General features: G+C 44.3%; 1 protein-coding gene across 4 annotated transcripts in view; it reads left to right on the top strand.

Annotated features, from left to right (window-relative positions):
- klhl12 (kelch-like family member 12) overlaps nucleotides 1-11,311 on the top strand; it is a 128,030-nt gene that overhangs the window by 113,963 nt on the left and 2,756 nt on the right. The window lies entirely within an intron of this gene.

The following is an 11,311-nucleotide window of genomic DNA, read 5'->3' on the forward strand; positions in this document are numbered from 1 at the left end:
GGTCGCTACTCCTTCAACGAAGACTCAATAAGGTCGATCCTTTGTTAAACTGCCGAACGATACCGACTCCTCTCAATCCTTGGGTCCTGTACTTCGACAAAGTCTTCACTCTCCCTTCTACTTCTGGAATAGGGTAAATCAGCACATCTAGCCAAAAATTTCCAGTCCAATAATATTGTATCTTACAACAGAACGTACAACCGTTTTAAAAATGAAACTACGTCATAAAAACAAATACGCAACAGAAACGGAGACACAGTACGTTCTACCTGGAAATCTAAAAACTGAAAACTAACTGCATCATCTGGGATCTACCCTTATATACCCGTGGTGCACATGTCATCACATGACCTCCCATCGACAGGAAAATTACATCAGGTGACCTCATAGTCGTAGTCATACTTTATTGATCCCGGGGGAAATTGGTTTTCGTTACAGTTGCACCATAAATAATTATATAGTAATAAAACCATAAATAGTTAAATAGTAATATGGTCATTATATCATTCTCACCAAAAAAAATCACAGATCTCCTTGAGGCATGTAACACTACTCACCCTCCCCCTTTAGGATGTCGTGGGCCTGATCCAAGACATTGCTGACCCTGACGGGAGGCAATGTGCCATCCGAGAGTCTCTACCGTGTCCACAGAAGGTCCTGTCTGCTCCTCTAACTATGGGATCCCCTATCACTACTGCAGTCCTCTTCTCCCCACTTCCCTTCTGAGCCACAGCGCCAGTCAGCGCCTGAGACCTGATCACTGTGCACCCCCCGCCCCCACACCAACAGTAGGTCCTCCCCTCAACGGTGTCCAAATGGTATATTTATTATTGAGGGGAACGGCCACAATCGTATATTTTACTGGCTGTCCATTTCCCTTCCCTCTCCTGACAGTCATCCATTTACCTGCCTTCTGCAACTTAGGGGTGACTACCTCCCACTAACTCCTATCTGTCAGCTCCTCAGTTTCTTGTATGAGCTGAAGGTCATTGAGCTGCAGCTCCAGTTCCTTAACGTGTTTACTGAGGAGCTGCAGCTTGATGCACCCGGTGCAGATGTGTTTATCCCAAAGGTTGGAGGTCGCTCAGAGTTCCCACATCTCACACAAAAAACACAGCACAGAACCTGGAGCCATTCTCACTGATCTAACTATATACTAACAGAAGAAGAAAAAGCTTCCCAAGTCTGTTCTCACCAAGTCTAACTGTGGTCCACTCACACAATGGCTGCTCTGCTTGTCCGTGCTTTATTTTTACTTGCCCTTGTTAATGAATCATTACTGTGCCGCCAATAAAAGCTGAAATCCGAAGAAAGCTCGTTTAAATCTCTCACTCCCGGACCTTTGTGAGGCCTCCTCTGCTGATTTGACTGTGACTGTGCCACCAAAAAAAAGCTGATAGGGTGTGGGAAGTGACAAATCTAAACCCATGAGTAAATAAGTGTTCTTACATTTTGACCCCTTGTGTTTCTCCTGTTCTTACTTGCGGGCAATCAAGTTCAAAGATCTCAGGCCTTACCATTTCCTGTCTCTGCAATCTTCTTGGCACAGTGTGCAAAGTAACAGATGAAAGGTAGGCAGAGAAAAGCCATGAAGGTTTCAAACTTGTTCCTTTAATCAGATTCTCAGCAACTCCTGTACCTTGTCTTTTTATTTTTATTCATCTCATGAGATCAGTGAACCACATTTGAATTGCTGCAATTCCTACAGTGCAGCTGGGAAGGAAGGTCCATAGTTTAGACACAGAATGATAAAGGGACAGTACGCTCTCCGAATCCGAATCAGAATCAGGTTTATTATCACCGACATGTGACGTGAAATCTGTTAACTTAGCAGCAGCAGTTCAATGCAATACATAATCTAGCAGAGAGAGAAAATAATAATAAATAAAACATAATAAACAAGTAAATCAATTATGAATAGATTTTATAAAATGTGCAAAAACAGAAATACTGTATATTTAAAAAAGTGCGGTAGTGTCCAAAGCTTCAATGTCCATTCAGGAATCGGATGGCAGAGGGGAAGAAGCTGTTCCTGAATCACTGAGTGTGTGCCTTCAGGTTTCTGTATCTCCTACCTGATGGTAACAGTGAGAAAAGGGCATGCCCTGGGGGCTGGAGGTCCTTAATAATGGACGCTGCCTTTCTGAGACACTGCTGCCTAAAGATGTCCTGGGTACTTTGTAGGCTAGTACCCAAAATGGAGCTGACTAGATTTACAACCTTCTGCAGCTTCTTTCAGTCCTGTGCAATAGCCCGTCCATAACAGAGGGTGATGCAAGCTGTCAGAATGCTCTCCATGATATAACTATAGAGGTTTTTGAGTGTATTTGTTGACATGCCAAATCTCTTCAAAGTCCTAATAAAGTATAGCCGCTGTCTTGCCGCCTTTATGACTACATCAATATGTTGGACCAGGTTAGATCCTCAGAGATCTTAACACCCAGGAACTTGAAGCTGCTCACTCTCTCCACTTCTGATCCCTGTATGAGGATTGGTATGTGTTCCTTCTTCTTACCCTTACTGAAGTCCACAATCAGCTCTTTCATCTTTCTGCCGTTGAGTGCCAGGTTGTTGCTGCGGCACCACTCCCCTAGTTGGCATATCTCACTCCTGTCCACCCTCTCGTCACCACCTGAGAGTCTACCAACAATGGTTGTATCGTCAGCAAATTTGTAGATGGTATTTGAGCTATGCCTAGCCATACAGTCATGTATACATAGAGTAGAGCAGTGGGCTAAGCACACATCCCTGAGGTGCGCCAGTGTTGATCATCAGCAAGGAGAATGTGTTATCACCAATCCGCACACACTGTGGTCTTCCAGTTAGTAAGTCAAGGATCCAATTGCAGAGGGAGGTACAGAGGCCCAGGTTCTGCAACTTCTCAATCGGGATTGTGGGAATGATGGTATTAAATGCTGAGCTCTAGTCAATGAACAGTATCCTGACATAGGTGTTTGTGTTGTCTGGGTGGTCTAAAGCTGTGTGGAGAGCCATTGAGATTACGTCTGCCATTGACCTATTGTGGCGATAGGCAAATTGCAATGGGTCCAGGTCCTTGCTGAGGCAGAAGTTCAGTCTAGTCATAACCAACCTCTCAAAGCATTTCATTACTGTTGATGTGAGTGCTACCGGGCGATAGTCATTAAGGCAGCTCATATTATTCTTCTTAGGCACTGGTATAATTGTTGCCTTTTTGAAGCAAGTGGGAACTTCTGCCCGTAGTAGTGAGAGGTTGAAAATGTCCTTGAATACTCCCGCTAGTTGGTTGGCACAGGTTTGCAGAGCCTTACCAGGTACTCCATTGGGACCTTCTGCCTTGTGAGGTTTCACTCTCTTTAAAGATAGTCTAACATTGGCCTCTGAGACAGCGATCACAGGGTCATCAGGTGCAGCAGGGATCTTCACAGCTGTAGTTGTGTTCTCCCTTTCAATGTGTGCATAGAAGGTGTTGAGTTCATCTGGTAGTGAAGCATTGCTGCCATTCATACGATTGGGTTTCACTTTTTAGGAAGTAATGTCTTGCAGTCCCTCCCAGAGTTGCGGTGCATCTGATATTGCCTCCAACCTTGTTCGAAATTGTTTCTTCGCCCTTGAAATAGCCCTCTGCAAATCATACCTGGTTTTCTGGTACAGGCCTGGGTTGCCAGACTTGAATGCCACAGATCTAGTTTTCAGCAGACAACTTAGCTCCTGGTTCATCCACGGCTTCTGGTTTGAGAATATACAGTAAGTCTTTGTGGGCAGACACTCATCCATACAGGTTTTAATGAAATCAGTAACAACTGCAGCATACCCATCCAGGTTCAAAGATGAATCCCTGAATATAGTCCAGTCCACCGATTCAAAGCAGCCCTGCCGGCACTCCTGTGCTTCCCCTGTCCATAACTTCTTGGTCCCACCACTGGTGCTGCCGTCTTCAGTCTCTGCCTATACTCAGGGTGTAGAATACAACCAGGTGATCGTACTTCCCGAAGTGAGGGCATGGAATAGCACGGTAGGCTTTCTTGATGGTGGTGTAGCAATGGCCCAGTGTGTTGTTTCCTCTGGTATTGCAAGTGATCTGTTGATGGTAATTGCTTAGTGATTTTTTCAGACTGACCTTGTTAAAATCTCTCAAAACGATGGTGATGGTGTTAGAGTGTGCTGTTTTGTGCACCTTGATCCCATTGCTCAGATCATCCAAAGCCTGCTTGACATTGGCCTGAAGTGGAATGTAGACTGCAACCAGAATGACCCCAGAAAACTCCTGTGGTAGGTAAAACGGAGGACACGTTACTGCTAGATATTCCAGGTCTGGTGAGCAGAATTGGGATAGCGCTGATATATTTGTGCACCAAGAAGAGTTGATCAAGAGGCATACTCCTCCATCTCTGCTTTTGAGAGACTCTATAGATCTATCCAAACGGTGTATAGTAAACCTGTGAATCTGAATTGCTGCATCCGGTACGGAAAGGGTTAACCAGAATTCCGTGAAACAAAGGATACACGCGGTCCTAATGTCCCTCTGATTTGGCATCCTGGCTCTGAGATCATCGATTTTATTCACCAGAGACAGCACGTTCGCCAGCAAGATGGTTGGTATAAGGAGTTTAAAACCCCGTTTCCTTAAATGCACTTGTAATCCTGATCTTCACCCACACTTCCTCCGAGGTTTTGTCCGTGGGCACTTCCGACCACAGACTGTTGTTTCCGTTGGTTTTAAGCAGTGACAGTTCGTTTAAACGCATTAAGACATCTTTGTTCGACTGTACTGACCTTGGAAGCAGTTTAGCTTTTTAGCAGTAACAGGTAACAGCTAATAGCTAATAGCTGTCGCCTCTTTATTAGATACTGAGTATTTCTTTGTGTATTTCTGCTGCTGCTCTTCGAGGCTCGATGTGTCGTGTGTTCCAGAATTCTTTCTGAACACCACTGTTGTAACATGTAGTTATTTGAGTTACTGCTATCTTCCTGTCAGCTTGAACCAGTCTGACCATTCTCTATTGACCTCAAGCAACACACATCAAAGTTGCTGGTGAACGCAGCAGGCCAAGCAGCATTTGTAGGAAGAGGTGCAGTCGACGTTTCAGGCCGAGACCCTTCGTCTCTCGTTTATAAGGCATTTTCGCCCAAAGACCTGCTGCTCACTGGATTTTTTTTTATTTCCACACCATTCTCATTAAAGTCTAGAGCAGGTGTGTCAAACTACCGGCCCGCGGGATGATTTGGGGGAAAAAAATATATTCACGACTGCGCCGGCAGCTTGTTGTGTGTACTTAGAAAACAAACGGCGGCAGTTAACCACCCGCTGTGAATAAGCACATACCACCCTGCACCGAAGACCACTAGCGCCCCACTTGCGTCGTCGGACACGGTATAACCACACAGAGTACTCAGGTGAGTAACACCTGTAGCAAGGCTGAGACTGTTTGCTGCTGTGGTTCAAAATGCTTTCCAAGGAAAGAAAAGTTGACATCGAAGGTCGGATATTCAACGATAATTGGAAAGATCGTTCTTACTTCTGTGAGGTCAACGGCAAACCTGTGTGTCTGATATGCTCGCAACAAGTGGCTGTAGCAAGAGAGTACAATATCAAACGACAATATGAGACGTCCCACGGAGAAAAATATGACAAGTACGCAGGACGACTCAGAACGCAAAAGGTGAACGAGCTTGAAGCAGCTCTGAAAAAACAGCAATCGGTGTTCACCAAAAGTCGAGAGACTCATGATGGAGCTGTCAAGGCCAGCTATATTATTGCCAACAAAATAGCTGCTGTGTGGAAACCATACTCAGAGGGGGAATTCATCAAAGCATGCATGCTGACGGCGGCTGAGCTGGTGTGTCCTGAGAAGATACAGGCTTTTGGTGATATCAGCTTGTCAAGAAATACTGTGGCAGAGAGAATCGGGGACCTTACAGGAGATTTGAACAGTGAACTAAAAGACGAAGTGAAGTCATTTATTGCCTTCTCTATTGCGATTGATGAGAGCACCGACGTGACTGATGTAGCTCAATTGGGAATATTTATTGCATCTTTGACCGCCACCGAGGCGTTTGTGGAGATGGTGCCCATGACAAACACCACAACGGCGAACACCATTCTCTCCAGCCTCGTCGAGGCCTTGGACAGACTGGGGGTTGACTGGAGTCACGCTGTCGGCGTGGCAACAGATGGCGCACGGTCCATGGTCGGGAAAAAGGCAGGTGTTGTTGCGAAACTCAGAGAGAAAGTTCAGACAGAGAATCGAGAGCAGGAATTCTGGAATTTTCAGTGTATTATACACCAAGAGGCGTTATGTAGCAGGAGCCTGAAAATGGACAATGTCATGGATGTAGTAATCAAAACGGTTTATTTTATTAGAGCCAAGGGACTCAACCATCGGCAATTTGACACTCTTTTGTCCGAAAGTAATATTGGACACGGCCTACCCTCCCACACTGAAGTCCGCTGGTTGAGTAGAGGGGTTGTGCTCAATTTTTTTTCAATTACATGGGGAAATTGGACAATGCATGAACGAGAAAGGGAAGCCAGTGGCAGAGTTGGATGACCCAGACTGGCTTCATGATCTTGCATTTTTGGTGGATATAACAGAGCACTTAAATGTGCTTAATGTTAACATGCAAGGCCGCAACAAACTTGTTACGGAATACTATGACAGCATTTGTGCCTTTCAATTAAATTAGGCCTGTGGGAGATGCAACTATCCCGGAGCAACCCAGCTCATTCCCCCTCTTTGCAGTCTGTGCGTGTCGCTCATGGGAATAATGACAACATGGACAGGTACAAGGACAAAATATCACAGCTGAAAAGTGAGTTTCAGAATCGTTTCCACGTCTTCACTCAGCTCAAGAAGGAATTCTCACTATTTTGCTCGCCGTTTGCCGTCAACGCAGCATCAGATGTGCTGGAGGAACTCCAAATGGAACTAACTGAAATTCAGTGTAACTCGGCTTCGAAATATAGATTTGAGACTGTGGGTCTGGGCTCACTCTATCAATACCTCGGACCGATGTACCCCAAGATGACAAACTTTGCCTCAAAGATCCTTTGCATGTTGGGACAACATATCTCTGTGAGCAGGTGTTCTCCATAATGAACATTAACAAATCCAAACTGCGCTCACAGCTGACACACAGATATCTATACATTATGAAAATCACAACTGCCCAGAAACTGGTCCCTGATGGCGGCAGGCTGGTTAAAGCCAAGAGATGTCAGGTGTCTGGAAGCAGCAAGCAAAAAATGAGTGACACTGTCCGATGCACTGTGACATATAAGCAAAATGCATTATGGAATATTGAGTGTTATAATATTGTCATTCATTCATTTTCTGACTGTTCTATTATTGTAAATGTGATCAATTCAATAAAAATTAGAGGCTAACTGTGTTCATTGTCTGAATTTGATTGCTGGAAGCAGGCTAATAAAAATTAGGTGCAGTTGTGTAGCCTACATTTACAATTTGGTTTGTTAGGTCTACATTTGTGTCTGCTAAAGTTCGATTTCAAATGGTTGATTAATGGACAGGGTGTGGCTCCCAAAACCACCTTAGCCAAAATAGCATCATTTTTCTCTCTCTCATCACAACTTTCTTGTAGCCTACGACTGTAAGTTAATACCAATCATAAAAATAATGCTTGCTGGGCAATCTTCTTCATAAGAAACGAAATTGGTAAAGTGAAACACTTTGTAGTTACAGCAGAGACTGAGACACATGAGAGCAGGTTGAAAAAATGAAGGCAATGAAAGCTGCGGGAGCACATGCGCGTGCACAACTGATCCGGCCCGCATGAAGTCACATTTTGCCCAATCCATCCCGTGACCTAAAATGAGTTTGACACCCCTGGTCTGGAGACTGCTGTGCATGAAAGTCCCAGGAAATTAGCAGTTTCTGACACTCAAATCTGGCACCAACAATCACCCCACAAAGTCACTTGGATCACATCTCTTCCCCATTCTGATGTTTGGTCTGAACAGCGACTGAACCTCCAGACTATGTCTGCATGCTTTTCTACATGGCGCTGTTGCCACATGATTGGCTGGCTGGCTGATTAGATATTTGCATTAATGAGCAGGTGTACAGATGTACCTAATAAAGTGTCCCCATTAGAGTGATGGGTGGCTTGTTTTCCTCCTCCTGCTTGGTGGTAGAAGTTATGGGTTTTGAAGGTGCCAGCGGAGTAGCCTAGTCATGTAACTCTGGTGCATTTTATGCAGCAATTAGCATAATTGCTAATTGAGAACATTGCAATCACTCTGCCCTGGTAGTGGAAGAAATTGATATTTATGGTGCCAGTCAAGTAGACTACTTTGTCCTAGGTGGTGACAAGCTTCTTGAGTGTTGTTGGATCTGTATTCATCACATTCTGACGTGCACTTTGTTTATTGTTGGAAGTTGTTAGGGCGTGAGTAAGTGAATCACTCACTATAGGAAACCCGGTCTTGAACTTGCATTGTAGCCATCTGCTCAGTAGTGACAACCCCCCCACCCCCCACAGGATCTTGATAGTCAAGCTTCAAAAGTCAAATGTAGGTAGTTTGATTTACTTAGTGTCGACAAAACTATCAGTCTCAACCCTGAATATACTTATTGCCTACACATGTGGCAGTGAATTCCAACCACATGTACAAAATTTCATCTTGACCTCTTAATCTTAAGAATATGATAGTTCTTGGCTCTGAGATGGACTGTTTGTTAGTGTCAAAATTAAAATCCCCATTAAAATCAGCTGGTCTTTTCTGCTCTTCAGAAGGAAGAGGATATGAATTCAAAATTGGTTAATGTCATTTCCAGTGCACAAGTGTAAAGGAGAACAAAATCATTCTTACTCCAGGCCCAATGCAGCACAAAACACAATAAGATAAAGGTGACAATGGTAATTAAAACACATAAATATAAAGATATAAAACAGCTTATAGTCTATAAAGTGACACTCAGCACAGGAGTGTCTGTACATAAGGTGTCTTTGACAGAAAATGATAAAGTGTGATGGTGGGGTGGAGGTGTTATCAGCCTTACTGCTTGGGGAAAGTAACTGTTTTTGTATCTGGTGGCCCTGGTGTGGTTCCTTAAGGTTATTATAGCGGGTGGTGGTATTAGGGATAAACTCTCACTATTAAATGCTCCCAATGGCACGTATCTCAAATAGCCTCCGACAACCAAGTCCAGCACCTAACCTTCATGTGCAGCTTAGCTACTAAGCCCAGCAGAACCATTACTACTGACAGGAGAAGAGGAAAAGTCAAGTTACTGGCACCTTAAAAGCAGTGGCTTCAGGCAGATGGGACTCGTCAGCCATGGTTGACTGCTCATCTAGAAGAAAACTCTGATCTCAAACCTCCGCTGCCTTGAGGCTATTCCCATTCATGGGAAAGGCTTCAGAAGTAAACATGAAGGGAAAAATCCAGAGCTGGAGTCCCAAAGGCAGTTCAACATTGACTGGCAACTCCTGTGATGCTGCTGATGTAGTGCTGTATCAATCTCTGCCATTCCTTTGAAAAGGGGGCCTGCTACATAGACGACAGCTTGCTCTCCACATCGTACTGCTCTGGCCTGTGTATCACATAAAAAGCTGGGACAAACATCCGTGGTTGACCTTGGGTAATGGATGGCCTCAGAGCTGCTGGCGTGGATGCAACATAGCCTTTTCCCTATGGATGTGGGACAGTCTATGAGCAGGGTGTGTGGGATCCTTCATGTCACTGGCCCTTTTCCAGCAGCTTTCTATATATTTGACCTTGATGGTGAGTAGTCCAGTGCCTGGGATGCGTTGGGCAATTTTGACTGCACATTGTGGAACCTTCTTGTCCGACGCAGAGGTTTCTGTACCAAGTGGTGATGCAGCATGTTAGGATGCTATCAACTGTGCATTTGAGTATATAGATGTGTGTAGTCCAGTTCTCTCAGTCTCCTTAGAAAGCAGAGGTGTTTGTGGGCTTTCCTGATTTTGCACTCCCAGGAGTCTGAAAGTGCTCGCAGTCTCCACTGCTGTGCCGCCGATGTAGAGGGGTGTAACTGACGCAAGTTCTCCTGAAGTCGATAACCATCATTTCTCTTCACAATGTTTTCACACTTCTGTAAATGCTAACTTTTCCAGAATTTAATAGTCCAGCAGACTGTGTGATCGAAATGTGCATACACTGGGGCTTTAGGTGAAAATTCTTCAATTTTAGCTGATAAGAAATTCTGGATTTATAACAGTGGTGCCTCAACCAATTAAAATTTCATGTAATAGAGTGCATTTTTGCAACAATGTTCTGCTTCCTGTCTCAGGTGGATGTAAAAGTATCCCTTGGAAGTATTGTCAAACGTACTGATACTTTGGATTCTGGACATGATTTATTACTAAATCAAATTATTTGTCTGTTAACTTATTGTTACTTGTAAGAGATGTGTTAATTGTCTTCCAGTATGTCATTACTTGTAATAGCTGCCTTAATGGGATTATTTTTCCCACTTCAGAATTGCTGTTTCATGGAAATCTCTGGGAATGCAGTGGGTGAAGGTTTGGGGCAAGATCTTCTCTAACATCCACCTAACTTTCCAAAGCTTAACTTTGCTCCTTTTCTGGTACTGTGCCATTTTTTTTCTCAGGAGAGCTTGACTAAAGTTGATTATCCTAAACCAAGAAAGCAGCATCAGTCTTGAGTTACTATCAGCTGCAGTTCTCAGCTTTTCACTGTGTGGTGTAGCGTAAGCAAGTTGGCATTTAAGGGAGAAGTTTCATTTATTCTGGTCGACATTTAAAACTTGTTGTCAGGGCCGGCTGGTGGTGCAACAACATCGGCGCCGGACCCGGGGGTGGAGGTTCCCGGGTTCGAAACTAGTCAGGTCTGCTCCTGAGTACGCTTCCCATCCGTGCCGGGTTGAGTGTCGAGATCGCAACTCGACCTTGTAAAATAAAAGGGAAAATACAGTACTGCGAAAATGTCTGTGTGAGGAGTGGCGCGCCACACAGTCTCTCTCTCTCTCTCTCTGCACCTTGTAAAAGTCATGAAAAAGACATCATCACAGACATGCCAAAAAAAAATAAAACTTGCTACCAGAGGAGGTGGTGGCAGCATCACTGTGTTAAAGAAACATCTAGACTGGTATTAAAAAAGGCAAGACATACAAGATTTTTGTTGCAGGTAAATGGGATAGTGTTGATGGGCAAAAAGGTTGGTATGGACACGGTGCTCTAAAGGGCTTACTCTGTGCTGTACAACTCTATGGTTAATACATGACTTGGTTTGGGATATGTTTTACTACGTACTGGCCACCATTGTCTTATGGAAGGAACTGACACTTAAGGTAGTCTGCCTGTAAGGTTTCAGCGGTGTGCAGGT

Source organism: Mobula birostris, chromosome 3 (assembly GCF_030028105.1).
Source record: "Mobula birostris isolate sMobBir1 chromosome 3, sMobBir1.hap1, whole genome shotgun sequence".
NCBI lineage: Eukaryota > Metazoa > Chordata > Chondrichthyes > Myliobatiformes > Myliobatidae > Mobula > Mobula birostris.